General features: G+C 31.6%; 1 non-coding gene across 1 annotated transcript; it reads left to right on the top strand.

Annotated features, from left to right (window-relative positions):
* Nucleotides 1–18613: 18613 nt before the first annotated feature.
* On the top strand, nucleotides 18614–18685 carry TRNAT-CGU. Its single transcript has one exon. It is a non-coding gene; the product is annotated as a tRNA-Thr (tRNA).
* The last annotated feature ends 1614 nt before the right edge of the window (nucleotides 18686–20299 follow it).

The following is a 20299-nucleotide window of genomic DNA, read 5'->3' as shown; positions in this document are numbered from 1 at the left end:
CTAAAATGTGCAACCAATCATGTATGCATGCTTTTATTTCTTTATTGCCTATTCTGCTCAACATTATCCATTTGTCTAAATCTCTAAACTGCACATATTCTTTATTACTACTCCCATTCTGTCCAAACCTTAAACCCTTAGTATTCTGGTTCTCATTTTATCTGTTTTCTACCCCCCCCCCCCCCTCTCAAACACATAAATTAAACTTGCCAGAATAATATTCACACCAAACCAAAGAATGTGAATTCATTTGTGCATTCTTGCTAAACTGCATGAATGGATCTTCAACACGTCAAACTCAACACCCATGTTTTACCATTGTTGCTCATCTAAAAAAAAAAAAAAAAAAAAAAAGAAACTTTAAAAAAACCCATGGAATATCACTGCATACAGACCTTCTTCCCGGAAACAACCCACTAATTCCCACCTTCTATTTCAATTTCTCCCCAACCCCGCCTATAATTCAGATTCTGACCGAATCGCCGCCATCAACAACTTCTTGTACTCACTTTTTTTTTCCCCAAATAAAAAACATCAGTCTACAGTTCTATACCCGAACATGAACTCCCACATACATGCAATAGCATTGTGCACTTAATCGATCATAAAGAAATCATAGTGGTAATTAAAAAAATCAAAAATAACCCATACGCAGTCTACTCGTTGCATCGACCGACGCACGCCGTGTACTCCTTCTTGGTGTTCCGTCCGCCATTGATTTCGATGTTGAAGCCGCCGGTCGCATTTCTCCTCTTCGTCGTCGTTTCTTCTACTCCAACGCTCTCCAATGTACAAAGCCGACAACCTCCCTAGTCTTACGCCGTTTAAACCCTACGCGTACAGACCCATAGTCTTCGGGCTTTTCTTCCTAGTCTTGCTCAAATATTACTCCAATTACCCTTTTACCCCCAAATTAATTACTCCATCAGTTATTCGGCTGATTTAGTGACCTTTGAAATCCACCCAACGATGCACTTTCCGCCGTTAGATCGTCTTATCTGATGGTTGGAATTTTTCTTCAATCCTCACCTAACACAATAACCTCACTAGAAATATATATATATATATATATATATATATATATATATATATATATATATATATATATATATATATCATCATCATCATCATCATCTAAGCACTACAGACACCGTGGGGGCAAATTATGTTGTGCAACCCTCTACACTATAAATTCATAATTATTGAACTCTATATTCACAATTACAGAACTCTATGTTCATAATTTTCGATGTTCATATTCTCAATTGTTGAACTCTGTATTCATAAATCACAGAACTATTTGTTCATAATTTGATAACTATACAATTCAGAAATTATGAATCTACAGTACAGAAATTATGAATCTACGGTACAGATATTATGAATCTGCAGTATAGAAATTATGAATCTACGGTTTAGAAATTATGAATATATAGTATAGAAATTATGAATCTACAGTATAGAAATTATGAATCTACAGTATAGAAATTATGAATCTACAGTATAGAAATTATGAATCCAATTCCGTGTGCACCTTGCATGGTGCACACGGTTGCACAGCATAACAGGTCTAGTGATTTTTGTATTGGGGCTGCCAGAAAAATGGGTCATGATATTTGTATTTGGATTTTTGTATTTGGGTTGTCATTCTGGGCCTATACCTCGGTTTATGGTGGACCCGATCCTTATAAAACCATAAATGTAGTTATTTAATTTGGAAAAAATGAAGACTTATTATAAAATAAAGTAAAACTATCGTTATTTTGCTTATTATATATATATATATATATATATATATATATATATATATATATATATATCTAAAAACATAATAAGTTTCAATCCAGGTTATACCCCTGGTTTATGTCCGTTTTTTCTGTTAATTTTTTTTGGACCTTATGTTATAAAAGTTGTACTACATAATTTTTTGGACAAAAATATCCATTTCGTTATAAGTTCTGTTATATTTCCACATTATTATTACCATGTACATGCACACACAATATTTTTTCTTACATCCTTGATGATAAGTTTGAATTCATTTAGGTTTTAATTAAAAATTTTACCATAGTTATATTTAGTAATTTATCATTTCTATAATTCTTACCTCAATAATATTAATATGAATTATACAATTATATATATATATATATATATATATATATATATATATATATATATATATATATATATATATATATATATATATATATATATATATATATATGCGCGATGCGCAAAAAATATATGTCCAATACTAAAATTAAATATTAAAATCTTAGTTATATTAATTATTTTTTAAAAATTAATATACCTAAGATTTTAATATTTAATTTTAGTATTGGACATATATTTTTTGCGCATCGCGCATATAAAATACTAGTATATATATATATATATATATATATATATATATATATATATATATATATATATATATATATATATATATATATATCTTATCTTACTATATTAAAAAGCCACAAGCCTAAGGAGTCAAAATATAGTCAAAACTTCCCGCTCAAAAAAACGGTGTCGTATTAGTATGTATATACAGGATTCCAGTTGTAGTTGTCTTTGGAAGTTTAAACAATCTTCCGTATTTATACTTCACATTTTTGGAAGTTTAATGCTTAGTAAAAGGGATTACCGTATTAATTAAATCTTTGACTTTCCGATGAAAGCCTATTGGATATCATAAATCTTTGGCTTTCCTATTCGATATGAAATCTTTGGCTTTCCGATGGAAGCCTATTCTATATTCGAAACAGTCTGAAGCTTCTACATAGAGTTTTTTTTCCTATAAAACACCCCAGATCAAATCCATGTGAGCGTAAACCGCAGCAATTTGTTTCATATAAAATACAAATCATCATCAACGGAAAAAATGGTTCAAACTGCAGAAGAACCATTCGTGTATTTTCATGGCGGCGGCGGTGGAGGAAGACGCTAGAATGCAGAGAAGGCTTAAACAATCACGCCTGCAAAAAAAAAAAAAAAAAAAAAAAAAAAAAAAAAAAAAAAAAAAAAAAAAAAGGAATAAACAAAAGAGAATAATCATGAGACAGACAATATGGAACCAGACATGAAGAAACCACCTTCTACCAGTAGGGATTGCCAGTGTCCTATCTTCGCATGCGTCAAAGAACTATGTCGTGCCTTTCTCTTCCAATTCCTTTGTTGACCAAGGTATTTATAGAAACTGATAAGTATTGATTCTTTACCCATTTTTTAAAATTATTTTGTGGTTGCGAACTGAACATTCACATTTCTGATTTCAAAATCGAGTTCAGAAATCACATTTCAAATTTACAAATTATATTTGATACTCATGTTTGAAGTTAAAAGGAACCACTGCAACAGGATGCCAGAGGAAGGCAAGATCATATATATCAGTATTTAATTCTAATTTCCTATGGGCTTCTATTGCATAATTTAGCCAGATTATTTTAGTAACAACATGACATTGCATAGACTTGAATGTGTGCCTACAACAGTAAAACCTATCCCGAGAACCACAAAATAATCTGGTACATACTATCCTAGGAAAAAGCACAAGATAATCTGGCAGCATCAACATTCAACAGTCAAGGACATGAAAACAAAGCAATAGAAGAAAGAGGGGAGGCGGGGAGGGGAAAGAATACCTAATAGTTTATTCTGAAACATCAAAGAAGACGACAAAATTCAAGGAAAATATCATGATCACTTAGACCTGTATCCAAATCCAAGACAAATAAAGCATATGAGACAGAAAACAAAGGGAACAAAATAAATTGAAAAAGTGCCGTGAATCTTGAATTCAAATTACACCTTAATGTTCTACTTGATTTTAGATTTGATATTGCCATATGAATTGATTAATTCATTTAGCGGAATTAAATAACGAAATAAAAAGGCAAGAAATTAAATCAAGTACACCGGAATTGATCACGCAGTTCGGAGCACTTCTCCCACGTCTGCCCAATCCACTAGATGTTCACCAAAGTTTACAAGGGGTTAGTACACACGGCTAACAGCCACTACAACCAACTACAACCTTCCTAACATCCTCCATGGGATTGGTATGTGCATGCCTTCATTGACTTCAATTGTTGATGCTGCTGAACCTGACGCAGTTCGATTGTTCCAGCAAGACTACAACTCAAAATATAATAACTGTATATGAATCAGTAATATGTGAGCACTTTCCTCTTTGAATAATAATATCGTAATCCGTGTCTTTTAAGTTGAGAAAGCCTTTCCTTTTATAGTTAATTCCTTATCAACAATTTTCCCAAACAAATGCTATTCATGTGCCTTTGTTTAACCACAACCTCTCTTAAATAAAACTCATTCACTTATTAATTAATCTATGCTTTAATAAATCAGATCTTCAATGTGAACCCCACGAATTGTTTCCTTTGACTGAAGAGAGTAATGCTTTAATAGAAGTTGGTCCAAGTGTCATACTAAAAATAACTTATTTTATTGTGTCAAATAAATTAGCCAACTTAGTAGGGTTTTAACGTGTATCAATTTGTACACTTACAATCTCTCCCTGTGACAATTTATTTAGCAAAAACTAAGACACATACTTTGGACAAAGAACAATAATTTAATCAAATAATTTCATAATAATAGCCCATAGTATATATGCTTGACAAGAAAACCTATGATTTTAGAATTTATCAATAATTACATAGACACTTTGGACCATGCTCCATCCATAAGGCTTCATACTCAATCAACAAAACTGTATAACCAGATATCCCAACAAAGCTCCGCATGATAGATAAACGATCAATAAGAGAAGCCCAAAAAACCAATAAACCATATAATCAATAATAAGAAACGTCCAGAAACCCAATGATCAATAATAAGATAAACCCAGAAAATAGATAAGCTAAATAAAAGCTTAATCATCCAAATAAAGAAGCTGTCAAAAAAGCAGGAGAAATAACTCAGATTACCAGATTTCCGAACATACCAACACAAGGCATACTTTAACCCAGATTACCAGATTTCCAAATCAAAATTCTCCCCCTTTGTATATACTCTCTATTTTTGCCAATAAATTGACAAAGGTGAACAACTATATTAGTGGATTGAGTCTGACGTTGTACCCGATTAGACTAAACCTGCACAAGAAAAATAAAAACGAGAAACGCAAAACTTGATAACAATTAAGCAAGTAACACATAAGCACATAAAGATACACAAATCAAGTTGGAGCATATAAAGTAAATAAAGCATAGCAAGAAGCAAACACATTCAAGCACAAAAATTCATAGCAAATAGTACAAAACGCACACAAATAATACAATTTTTAAATTGGGTCAATCAAAACAAATTGGTAAATAAGACAGTAAGCACATTCAAATAATGCATATTCAGGCACAAATTCATATAAAGCAGCTTCATGCAAGAATTCATGATAGTTAGCACAATAAGAACACAAGCAAACACAAATACGGTCATGACCGGACCAAACAAAACACATTCACATAAAACACATAGTAACACAAGAGAAGAAATACATTAATCAAATTGCACCAAATTTATTATTCAAGCAACCTTAGAGAATTCAAAGTGTTAACACAGGGAACACCAACAAACAGGCATAATCAAAAGATAGGATTATCAGTTCAAAAGAAGCCAAAACAACGTAGATGAGATATTTAGTGAACACACAGAAACAGCCAAAAATCAAAAACACTGAGAATAGTTAAGGCAAATCAGACGATATAACACGTATGAACACTTTAGAGACACACAAAAAAAAAATAAAATAACTTACAGGTAAAGAGACAAATTCTGAAAGATTAAATGAACCAGATGAAATAATCAAATCAGAGATATACGAAGAAATAAAAACTGAAATGGACAATTCATGATCAAATACCAATATACGCATATAATATCAAGAAAAGTTCATCTTAGGCACATTTAGAGGGGCATATAATGATAGCACAAATAGCATACGTGAACTTAAAAAAAATGCAGTAAAAAACAATTTTTAAAAAATTGGGATAGCAGAAAAAATAGGAATAAGGATTAGAAGCCAAAGAAAATTAAAATTTCCTTGGTTGATAAAGTATTAATCTTGTTTCTGAAAAACTAACAACCTTATTAGAAAAAAAAATAAATAGTAAATTAGCATACCTGTTATTTTTAATTGCAGATTTGTAATCAATAACTTGGCCAATTATCATTTTCCCTTCCTTGAGATGTTATAGGAATTGACTGAGATACGAAACTAGTTTTCTTAACCCACACTTGCTTACCAAACAGTGCAATATTTTTGTGGGTGAATTTCTCACACCTTTGATCTTTATAAAAATAAAAGCATTCAGGTCTGATATGGCCACGCAACCTGCAATAATGACAAATGGGGTTATAATACTTAGAAACATGCTTATTTTGCCATACTATACCATGGTTTTGTCTTGTCGAACTGGACTCGGAAATATCTTCTGGATCTGGTCCAGATGCTTTGACAAAGACGGTTTTGTCTTTGTTGTTGCTACCGGTGAAGTCGAGACCAAATTTTGTAGATGATTATCTTCCTGAATTGAGAATCTTGTCAAGAGTTGAGGTAGTGTCCATCATTTGAATTTGCTTTTTGAGTGTGGTCAGTTCCTACTTTAGTGCCTTAACTTCCTGCGTTAGTTTCTCTTCACGGTCAGCAGCCTCTTTAAGTAACAAATCCCTATCAGCAACTTGATTCTTGTACACTTTTCTAGAATTGTCTAATATTCCTACTTCACTAGACAAGGAACAATTAGCTTTGCGTAAGGCTTCCCATTTGGGATACAATTTTTTATATTCTATTTCATAAAATAAAGTAGGTAAATCAAAATCTTCAGCCGAGGTGTATTCGCCTCCTTCTGAGTCAGTGACATCTTCAGATTCTGGAAAGATTTCAGTTCTGGCGATGAAAGCAACGAAATTACCAGAAATTTCCTCTACATCAGATCCAGCTACATCTGACTCAGGTTCATCATCACTCCAAGTTAGGGCTGACATAGACTTCTTTCGCCTTAGATAAGTGTCACATTCAACTTCGACGTGACCAAAGCCTTCACACTCGTAACACCTAATCCCCTTGTTGTTTGATTTGTCTTTGGAACGAGCTGGACGAGAGGCCGAAGACTTGTAATTTGACGAGCCAGACTTGGAGCCATTTTTTGATGCACCCGAGCTTGATTCGTTTTGAGACTTGTTGTTTCGGGAGTTCTTTTGTGAAACCTGTTTCAAAATTTTAGAAAATTGTTTAGTTAAAAACTAAATTGGATCATCACTAGGTTCCTCTAGATCAGATGTAGCATCCTGTTCTTCAGCGGTAAAGGCTACATATTTTTTATTTTTGGTGTGATCGGTAAGAATTTTCATTTCATAAGTTCGAAGTTTTCCCATTAACTGAGTCACGGACTTATCTTCCCAACCGTCATGTTCCTGAATAGCATGCCCTTCATTATGAATCCAGGAGGTAGAGATCTTAGGATCTTCTTAACCAGCTTTGACTGGGAAAAAGGCTCGCCGAGTACAATTGCACGATTTGCCAATTCTTGCACACGACTATTAAAACTCGTGATGGTTTCATCTTCATTCATCCGAAGTTATTCAAAATCAGACTATACTAGTTGCAGCTTCGATTGCTTGACTGAACTTGTGCCTTCGTAGGTCGATTCAAGTGCTTCCCATGAACCTTTTGTTGAATCAATACCTGCAACTAAAGGGAATTACTTTCAAGACTCAAAGAATAAATAGTGTCAAGTGCTTTATCATTATATCCAACATTAGTTATTTCAGTTTGAGTCCATTCAGTTTCAGGTTTAGTCACTAGTAGATCGTCAGTACTAGTTCCGGCCTTAGTAGGATGCGTCCATCCTGTTAGAACAGAGCGCCAAACGAGTTCTCCTTGAGCTTTCAAGTGAGTTTGTGTACGTGCTATCCAATAGGCATAGTTATCACCTGTTAACTGGGGAAGTACCTTGAGTCGCTCCATCCTGAAACACTCAACACACCGTGAGATCGAACAAAGTAATAAAATAAACAAAAGTACTAAAAGGTGCTGAAAACTTGAGTTCAAGAAGCACGGGATAGCCAGATCGATAGACTAGCAATTTAAGTCTCCGAGCTCTGATACCAATTGAAAAAGTGCCTGAATCTTGAATTCAAATTACACCTTAATGTTCTACTTGATTTTAGATTTGATATTGTCGTATCAATTGATTAAGTCATTTAGCGGAATTAAATAACGACATAAAAATGCAATAAATTAAATCAAGTACAACGAAATTGATCACGCAGTTCGGAGCACTTTTCCTATGTTTGCGAGGCAACTCACGTATGCCCAATCCACTAGATGTTCACCAAGGTTTACAAGAGTACACACGCTAACAACAACTACAACCAACTACAACCTTCCTAACATCCTACACGGGATTGGTATATGAATCAGTTGACTTCAATTGCATGCCTTCATTGACTTCAATTGTTGATGCTGCTGAACTTGACGTAGTTCGATTGTTCCAACAAGACTACAACTCAAAATATAATAACTGTATATGAATCAGTAATATGTGAGCACTTTCATCTTTGAATAATAATATCGTAATCTGTGTCCTTTAAGTTGAGAAAGCCTTTCCTTTTATAGTTAATTCCCCTTCAACAATTTTCCCAAACAGATGCTATTCATGCGCCTTTGTTTAACCACAACCTCTCTTAAATAAAACTCATCCACTAATTAATTAATCTATGCTTTAATAATAAGATCGTCAATGTGAACCCCACGAATTGTTTCCTTTGACTGAAGAGAGTAATGCTTTAATAGAAGTTGGTCCAAGTGTCATACTAAAAATAACTTATTTTATTTTGTCAAGTAAATTAGCCAACTTAGTAGGATTTTAACGTGTATCAATTTGTACACTTACATAAATAGCTACAGAGAAGAAGTGATGAAGAAATAAATGGTTGCATCTCACCGGAAATGATATTCCGGCAAAATGACATTTTCAAACTGTTTTCTACCCTTCATTTCTTCATCTCAACTTTCACTAATGCTACACGTGTATATCTATACACCAAATGGTCTACACGTGTCCTCTAACATTGTGTGTGTGTTATTATTTAAATTTTGACTTTCAATGACGCACTCTACACTGTTCCCATAGTTGCATAGTCTTTGTGTCCACAGATTAAGCATCAGTGATTTCTTCTCAAGTATTTCTTCGTAGATTGGACATTCCGATCACGCTAATGATTATTTTAATAACTTCTTAAAGGTAATTGCTTTCGTAACATAGTGGCAGTGCGTTTGCTTCGTAAGCGAAAGGTCGTGAGTTTGATTCTCACTGGGAGCTGCAGTTGAAGAGTACTCGAATGTGAAAGAAATGATTAGTTGTTAACTCACGATTTTAGCTCAATCTACCCCATTAGTCGGTAATTTTTTTGTTTTAGATTAACGTTATAAAATTAACACAAGTTTAATTTCGAATGATTTTTAGATTTTAGATTTTATATTTAAAATATTTTTACATATGTTTGGTTTAAATGAAATATTTTTTTTATTTTTTTACTTTTAAGTCTAATATATGTAAAATTTTTACATTTGATAACTGAACAAAATTTATATATGTATATAACATAATAACTAAAAAAATATATCCCAACTTACCTACTAAGTTCACCTAAAATTTTTTGAATGCTATTGACTCTATTAGAATGTAGTATCTCTTCAATCTCTTCATACATACTTTCTCAACCTACTGAAGCACAAAGAGTCGATGCCTTCACACTGGAGTTCGAACCTAAGATCTCTCATTTGAAGGGCTATACCTATGTCGCTCAACCACAAGACCTTTGGCAAGTACACCTAAAATTTAGTTTAGATAATATTAATATTTTTTGAGCTAATATTTAAAATATTTTTTTTTGATATATTAATTTGAATGGCATGTATATGAATATAAAACTTTTACTTTAAATTCTAATATATGTGAGATTTGAATATCCGATATATGGATCGAACTTGTATTACGATGTAACATAATTAAAAATATTCGAACTAATAATCTATTGAGTTCAATCAAAATTTAAAGCATTATATAGAGTTTAATTCTTAATTTTGATAATGTAAATAATGTCTAACTTTAAAGTGTAAGCAAATAAATTATGTTTAAATAAGTAAAGTAAGTAGAAAATATAGAAGATAATGATAAGTAAAATAAGATGATAATGAATGTAATTATTGTAATGTGGTTATAGTGACATATAATGATATAACTAAATAGATGATTCTGTTTTCCATTTAGAAAACAGTTTTTAAGAATGTTCCAATTTTCTAAATTATTTGCTTCTTCTTCTTACATGAGCGATGGTTGCGGAGCGATTCTTCTTCTTCATATCTGAGTTTTGAGCGACAGTGGCAGAGCGATTGTTTTCGAGGTGTCTTCATCTTATCTGAGTTCGGAGCGACGGTGGCGAAGCGATTCTTCTTCTTCAGATCTGAGTTCGGAGCATCATCTCTACCCGTCTTCCACTTTCGTCACCTTCGCGTTCGCATAATCTCTGCACTTCTTCTGGCTTAACCACCTTCGCAGAAGTTTTGTGCTAGTGTATTAAATTTAGAATTAATTTCACTTTTGGTCCCACGACTTTTGATGTTCTATCACTTTTGGTGCACAACTTTAAATTTTTTTAATTTTGGTGCCTAACTTTGTTACTTTTATCAGTTTTGGTCCTTCCAGCCAAATTGACGGTAAAATATTTCTGGATTTTATATTTTAGAGGCAAAATCGTCATCCCATGGAAAGATCTTCAATATTTAAACAAAAGAAAAACCATATTAAGAGGAAAAAAAGAGTTTGCCAATGGTCGAAACTATAAATCCCATAGATCTGTCTGGTTTCTGCCCGTCTTTCACATTATTCTCATCATCAAACACATATAGATATGATTTTACAGGATGATTTTGTTTAGATATTGAAGATGTTGCCTTGGGATGATGATTTTACGCCTAACAATATAAAATCCAGCAACATTTCGCTGTCAAATTCGCCAAAAGGACCAAAACTGATAAAAATAACAAAGTTAGGCACCAAAATTAAAAAAATTTAAAGTTGTGCACCAAAAGTGATAGAACATCAAAAGTCGTGGGACCAAAAGTGAAATTAATTCTTAAATTTATTAACAATGTTTTGTTTTGCAGTGCGATGAAGAATACGCTAGAAGCAGAAAGGAATAATTTGATTTTCATTTTTTTATGATGATGTGGCGAATTAAATATTAATATATTTGCCAAGTAACCTGCCACAAGGGCATTTACTGGTAGTAACCTGATGGTTAACCGGCTAATGGGATAAATTGAGCTAAAATCGGGAGTTTATGTATCTAATTGTATTTTTTGAAAGTTTAACGGGTTAATTGACTTTTGGTGAAATGTCCAGGGGTCTATTTGACCATTTTCTCATTAACATATTAAAATAACTAAATTGCATCTTGTGATCCACCGGTACCAAGTTGCTCTCATATCTGGGAGGTTATGAGTTTGAGTCTTAGTGGAGGACTCTTTGTGTTTCAGTAGGTTGAGAAAGTAGTTATGAACATATACTACATTGTATATATTACCTATTCAGGTATGAATTTAATGAGATATCAAAAATAGTAATTTACATATAATAATAAAAAATTGTAATAAACTATCAAATTAAACTTACAATTTGGCATTTGGCATCTTAAATCCTAAGTAATCTCTCGGTTTTCATTTTTCCTTCTCAAACTTACAATTTGGTATCTGAAATCCTAAGTAATCTCTCGATTTTCATTTTTGCTTCTCAGGTTCTTTCTCAATCAAGATAGACATGTATTTAGTAAAGATTTTGTAGTAACAGTAGCGTATATATGAAGATTCAGTGAAGGGATTGAGAAAATTTTATAAAATGACAAATATTTCATTTAATAATTTAAAAATTCAAAATAAATTGTCAGTGTTAACAAAATTTATAAACAATGGATGAAAACTGACACTTTACGTATAATTAAAGGGAAATTTGTATATATGATAATAATTTATGGACTGAATCTACAATATAGATATAATTAATGAACTTAAACTGTCATTTTTCCTAATAATAATAATAATAATAATAATAATAATAATAATAATAATAATAATAATAATAATAATAACAACAATAACAATAGTAATTTTATCATTTTTTTTTCCTTTTCCTATAGGGGGGGGGGGGGGGGGGGGGGGGGGGGGGGGGGGGGAACCAAACACCACATTAGTATTGTAGCATAACACAAGTATAAGTAAAAAATTTCATACTATATTCGGGTATGACTTTTGATGTTGTACCATTACTTACTCTATTACTCTTATGGCCCGTTTGGTTCACGGAATAGGCCGGGAATAGCATAGCATTCCCAGTAATAGGCCTATTCCGTTGTTTGGTAACCATTTCTATTACCAGGAATAATATTCCTGGTAATAGCTATTACTAGGGCCCCCCCTGGTATTAGCCTATTACTGAACGCTCAGGAATAGATTTTAGAATCTATTTCCTTTTTTACCCCTTTCTTTAACCTAATTTTTTTTATCATATATATAAATTTATCCTATTTCACCACCGTCGTCGCCGCCACCACCATCGCTGCCGCCACCACCACCATCGTCGCCGCCGCCACCACCACCATCACCGCCGCCGCCGCCACCACCACCATCACCGCCGCCGCCACCACCACCATCGCCACAACCGTCACCGGCCCCACCACCGCCGCCGCCCCCACCACTGCCACCGTCGCCACCACCACTACCACCACCGCCACCGCCACCATCACCACCACCGCCATCGCCACCACCATCATCCCCGCCACCGCCACCAGAACCACCACACAGCAGCACCACCGCCACAACCGTCGCTGCCCCCACCACCACTGCCACAACCGTCACCGTCAACACCACCACCGTCGCCCCCACCACTGCCACCACCACCATCACCGCCGCCGCCACCACCACCACCATCACCGCCGCTGCCACCACCATCACCGCCGCTGCCACCACCATCACCGCCGCTGCCACCACCACCACCACCACCATCGCCGCGCCGCCACCACCACCACCATCGCCACAACCGTCACCACCCCCACCGCCGCCGCCGCCCCCACCACTACCACCGCCGCCACCACCATTACCGCCACCGCCACCACCACCATCACCACCACCGCCACCGCCACCACCATTGTCGCCGCCACCGCCACCAGAACCACCACACAGCAGCACCACCGCCACCACCACCACCACCACCACCACCGCCACAACCGTCGCTGCCCCCACCACCACTGCCACAACCGTCACCGTCAACACCACCACCGTCGCCCCCACCACTGCCACCGCCACCACCACCACTACCACCCTAGCACCACCACCATCACATATTTTTATAAGGGTATTTATGTCTTTTAAAACATATTTCATTTCTATTCCTTAAATCAACCAAACACTGTAATATAATTCCTAAAGTCTATTCCTTCCGCGAACCAAACAATAGAATACAAATCCTATTCTATTCCTAGCCTATTCTATTCCTTATGGAATAGCATTCCTATTACCTCAAAATTCATTCCGTGAACCAAACGTGATGTTAGGGTGTGTTTGGTTGGTAGGTTTTGCCCATAGGAATGAGTATGAAAGTGATTGTTGTTGTTTGGTTGATAGTTTTTTTGAACACTAATATGGGTTTCGAATACCCCATCAATTGAAAAATCCATACCCAAATAAAATAAGGGTTTCATTCCCTTATTAATTCTCAAACACTACTATTAGTAACCATTCTCATTCCACCCTGTTACCAAACATGTTAAATACTTTCACCAAAACCCGTTACCATTACCAAGTATTTGATACCCATTCCGATTCCGATTCCTATGTGCGAACCAAACACACCCTTAAGCATATTAGTATTGTAGCATAACACAAGTATAAGTAAAAAATTTCATACTATATTCAGGTATGACTACCAGGACTATGTGGTCCAATGGTATCCGAATTGAACTTCCATTTGGAAGGTTGTGAGTTCAAGCCTCAGTGGAGGCGTTATTAGTTCTTTGTGTTTTAGTAGGTTGAGAAAGTATATGAACAGATACTACAATGTAATAGAGCTAGTAGCATTCAAAAAAAAAAATATTCATCAGGTGACTTTTGATGTTGTACCATTACTTACTCTATTACTCTTAAGTAAATAATTGTACTTAGATATAGTCCTAAAAATACTAAGTAAATAATATTTAATTACTTACTCTATTACTCTTAAGTAAATAATTGTACTTAGATATAGTCCTAAAAATACTAAGTAAATAATATTTAATTACTAAGCATGCCTATCTATTATTTGAGTCATTAAATACTTCAAATATGAGACATTATTACATATTTATTTTAGTACTAGTTTTTTACGCGCATTGCGCGATTAGGATAATACCCAATGTTTTTTTAAAATAAGTACTTTAAATTATATCAAGGCAATATTATATTAAAATTGTTCATTCATAGATAATTGAATGTTAAATTTACGTATTTAAATAGACAATTCTAAGTTTACAAATGCAAGATAATATAGTCAAGATTGATTATAATTGTCAATAAAATAATTGTATATGTATGGTTGAAACCAAATATGGGACATAAGGGAGAGCAAAATAAAAATTAGGGCATAAAATATTAAATATATACTAATATTGAAGAGCTAACTGCTGATTGCCAAACAAGGACATTGTGAGATAGTTTTCCACTTCAATAAATTCCCCAAGTAGTTAATATGATTGACTTAATTATATTTTTTTATTTTTTATTTTTTAAAAACATTATTATTATTATTATTATTATTATTATTATTATTATTATTATTATTATTAAATATATATATACCCTTAGGTCATTTTACATGTTAATCTAAACAACTAATTTTTTAGAATATCTTTTTACTAACCGTTGATATAATTCGCTAGTCAAATTCGCTAATATAATCCGCTAACGCTAACCGCTAACTACCGATTGTCAAACAATGACATTGCGAGGTAGTTCTCACTTCAATTTGTTGTGTGATTTGAATACTCTCTTTGTCAATAAATCCCTAAAGTAGTTAATATGATTGGTTTTATTAATTATATTTTTTAAATTTTTTCATGGTATTAATAAATACTTGGTAAATAAATATATAGCATTATTTTGTATTATAACTTTGATATTTAATTAAAAAATAGTGCACAAAAAAGATAATAGACAATGTAGTGAATATAATCAATTGATGAATTTGAATATAAAGAATTTTTACATTGAAAAAATATAAAGACAATATAACTAATAAAATTATTTCTCTTAATTAATTTATTGATAATGAATAATTATTTTTAATAAAGACATTGCAGGGATAATGTAGCAAATATAATCAATTGATGAATTTGAATGTAAAGAATTTTTATATTGGAGAAAAATAAATACAATATAACTAATGAAATTATTTCTCTTATTTAATTTATTGATAATGAATAATTTTTTTTTGAATGAACGACATTATAGGCATTATTGACACATAATTCTAAATTAAAGAAATGCATATGTATTATTTTTTGTTGTATAGTAGCTACTAAATTATTATTTTAATTTAATAAGAGTAAAATAGAGTACTAATTATGTCAACTTTGATCGGGATGGGGTTCGAACCTAAGACTTTTCTTATTGAAATCAATGAGTAAGTTAGCGGTGAATTAACAGAAATTAATGGAAAAGATAATATTTAACGAAAAAGTTAACGGATAATCATATTCATTAAGGATAAATTAAGAAATCTTAAGGAAAAATAAAAATATGATCAATCTGAGCCATTCATTTGATTAAAAAATTTGACCGCCATTTTTTCTACCCATTATAGGCCTAACTCTCTTGGGCTCTTATTAGTATACTAGTTTTTTACGCGCATTGCGCGATTGGGATAATGCCCAATGTTTTTCTTAAATAAGTATTTTAAAGTATGTCAAGACAAAATTATATTGGAATTGTTCATGCATAGATAATTGAATGTTGAATTTGAGTATTTAAATTGGTAATTCTAAGTTTACAAATACAAGATAATATAGTCAAGATTGATTATAATTGTCAATAAAATAATTGTATGGGTATGGTTGAAACCAAATACGGGACATAAGGGAAAACAAATACAAATTAAAGCATAAAATATTAAATATATACTACTATTGTTTGAGGAGATTCCGGCGGTAGCATTTGTGGTTAGAGTTCTATTAAGACTTAAATATTAGAATTAGATTAATGTTGTAGTTATAATTCTATATTAGACTTTAATATTAGAATTAGACTAAAGGTGAATTAACGGTACTTAAGGGAAAAGTTAACGGATCGGATACTCATATAATTAAGGATAAATTAGAAAATCTGAAGAAAAAATTAAAAACAATCTGAACTATTCGTTTGATTTACTAATTTGACGGTCATTTTTTCTACCCAATGTTTATAATTAAATAAATATTTGAAAGTATATCAATGCAAGATTATATATGAGAAGTTCAACATAAGTAATGTAATGTCTAATTTGTTTATTTAAATATGTAATTCATAGTATATGAATAAAATGTAATATAGGAGATCCATTATAATTGCTACTAAACTTTTTTTTAAATACTAACCAAGTATTTTTGTTGAAAAGGGTTCTAATATATTTAATGAATGCACATATATACAAGATCAATGAATGAATCAACGGTACCAGTCCTTTAGGTGTTTTACTTAGTGTTCATTTAGTTCAACCATTATTGTTGAATAAATTATTATGCATAAAGAAATTCCTAATTTAAGGAATTTAGATGTAGTAAAAATTTAAAAATTTTAATTATAATGTAACCCAAAAATATTCGACGATTGATATATATGATGTAACCCAAAGATCAAAATCCTAAAGAAAGTGTTTTGGTTATTCAACAGTTTGAAGCAACAATTTGTTCCAACAATTTGTTCCAAATCTTAAAGAAAGTGTTTTGGTTATAAAGAAAGCGTTTTGGTTATACAAATATACAAATATTGCAATTTACAATATTTTCACTTAGCGTTTTTGAAAATGATTTTCCAAAAACACATCTATATTTTTTTTTAAAATTATTATTATTATTATTATTATTATTATTATTATTATTATTATTATTATAGTCATTTTAATTAAATGTTAATTTAAACAGCTAATTTTTTCAAATATCTTTTTACCAACCGTTGATATAATTCGCTGGTCAAATCCGCTAATATAATCCGCTAACGCTAACCGCTAACTTCTGGTTGTCAAACAAGGACATTGCGAGGTAGTTTCTCACTTTAATTTGTTGTGTGATTTGAACACTCTCTTTTGTCAGCAAATCTCTCAAGTAGTTAATATGATTGGCTTTATTAATTTATATTTTTAAAATTTGTTCATGGTATTAATAAAATACTTGGTAAATAAATATATAACATTATTTTGTATTATAACTTTGATATTTAATTAAAAAATAGTGCACAAAAAGGATAATAGACAATGTAGTGAATATAATTAATTGATGAATTTGAATGTATAGAATTTTTACATTGGAGAAAAATAAAGACAATATAACTAATGAAATTATTTCTCTTAATTAATTTATTGATAATGAATAATTTTTTTTTTAATAAAGACATTGTAGGGACAATGTATCGAATATAATCAATTGATGAATTTGAATTTTGAATGTAAAGAATTTTTATATTGGAGAAAAATAAAGACAATATAACTAATGAAATTATTTATCTTATTTAATTTATTGATAATGAATAATTTTTTTTTTAATAAAGACATTGTAGACACATAATTCTAAATTAAAGAAATGCATATGTAATTTTTTTTTTTTTGTTGTAGCTACTAAATTATTGTTTATATAATTTAATAAGAGTAAAATAGAGTACTAATTATGCGAACTTTGATTGGGATGAGGTTTGAACCTAAGACCTTTCTTATTGAAATCAATGAGTAAGTTAACGACTTAACGGTGAACTAACAGAAATTAACAGAAAAGATAATATTTAACGGAAAAGTTAACGGATAATCCTATTCATTAAGGATAAATTAAGAAATCTCAAGGAAAAATTAAAATTTGAGCCATTCATTTGATTAAAAAATTTGACCGCCATTTTTTCTACCCATTATAGGCCTAACTCTCTTGGGCTCTTATTAGTATAGTAGTTTAGGAAATCTTAAGGAAAAATAAAAATACGATCAATCTGAGCCATTCATTTGATTAAAAAATTTGACCGTCATTTTTTCTACCCATTATAGGACTAACTCTCTTGGGCTCTTATTAGTATATATATATATATATATATATATATATATATATATATATATATATATATATATATGTATAGTATATAGTAGATCTCAAACTAAATAGGTTAATTTCCATTCTGAATTTACACATTCTAGCTTGTGGTAAATTGATTCCAGCGATGTGATCAATTAATATACAAATTCTCCCAAGTATTCAATCGCAGAGGGATATACGCTAATGGTATTCATCTTTAATAAAATAATTTAATAATTTCGTAAACGTAACTGCTTCCGTAGCATAGTGGTAGTGCGTTCGCTTCGTAAGCGAAAGGTCGCGAGTTCGATCCTCGCCGGGAGCTGCAGTTATAAAGTGCACTGTTGTCAAAGCAATTTGCACTAAGTGTGATAACACCTTAAACTTTTGTTTTACTACTAGAAATATACCTCACGTTTTTGGTAAGTTTAGGGAGTAAATTGCATTTTTTTTTTGTTGACCGACCAAATTACATATTCGAGTGTTGTTTCATGGTTAATTTAAACTTTATTCCTATTTTGAACATGTCATTATAGCCACTTTTATTAAACTAGTATTGTCCCGTGTGATGCACGGACTAAATATTAAAGATTTGTTTGTAATGTTAGAATAGGTAAAAAATATTTTTAATAATGGTATTTGAAGTACAGAAGAAGAAAACATGAACCACAATTTAATTGTTTAAAATTACATTTTTATTAAGTATATGACAAAATAATTATGATATTGTACTTACAATATTTAATTTAATAATTGAAAATAGTATGATACAAAAAGTTACTATTATTAATCGCAGCTAGCAGTATACATATTTGATCTTGAGTATGTCTACTCCTAGTATGCTACCGATGCGATACACGAAATGAATTTTGGACAACATTATAATAATATTATTTATTAAAAAATACATAACCTAATATCAATATAGTTGCAATTCATATTCATATTCATATATATATATATATATATATATATATATATATATATATATATATATATATATATATATATATATATATACCATATGGTCTTGTGAAAATTAAATGTTGTTAATACCAACATTTAACTATTAATATCAACATTTAATTTTCACAAGACCATATGACTTTATTATAATTAAGATTGTGAGGGTGTATTCGTTAAATATAGCAAACTAATTAGGAAAAGTTAATTGCATCCTTGAACTATAAGAAGTTCCATATTAGTCATCGAATTCTTAAGAATTACTTGCTATTTTATAGTTATGTTGATGTGGTTTACATTATAGCCACTTTTATTAAATTGTGAGGGTGTATTTGTTAAATATACCAAACTGATTAGGAAAAATTAATTGAACCATATAAAAAGTTTCATATTAGTCATCGAATTCTTAAAAATTACTTGCTATTGTATAGTTATGTTGATGTGGTTTACATTTATAATTTTATTTATATACATGGGTGGCACATAGACTATTTTAAAAATTTAAATCTAATTTTATTTATTTAAATAAAACTACAAGTTATATTGACGTTGTTTTCTCGTGACATCCATGTAAACAAAGAAAATTACACATAAAAGTCACTCAACATAACATGCAATAATAAATAACTTATAAGTGTGTTTGGTTGGTGAGTTTTGTCCATAGGAATGGGTATGGAAGTGAATAAGTGATTGTTGTTGTTTGGTTGATAGGTTTTTAGAACACTATTATGGGTTTCGAATACTCTATCAATTGAAAAATTCATACCCAAATAAAATAAGGGTTTCATTCCCTTATTCATTATCAAGCACTACTATTACTAATCATTATCATTCCACCCTACTACCAAACATGTTAAATACTTTCACCAAAACTCATTACCATTACCAAGTATTTGATACTCATTCCGATTTCGATTCCTATGTACGAAACAAACACATCCTAAGTTTTAATTTCACTTTTTTTTAAGATTCAAGG

This window comes from Ipomoea nil, unplaced genomic scaffold, assembly GCF_001879475.1.
Source record: "Ipomoea nil cultivar Tokyo-kokei standard unplaced genomic scaffold, Asagao_1.1 scaffold1149, whole genome shotgun sequence".
Lineage (NCBI taxonomy): Eukaryota > Viridiplantae > Streptophyta > Magnoliopsida > Solanales > Convolvulaceae > Ipomoea > Ipomoea nil.
This window is presented reverse-complemented; position numbering and strand designations above follow the sequence as displayed.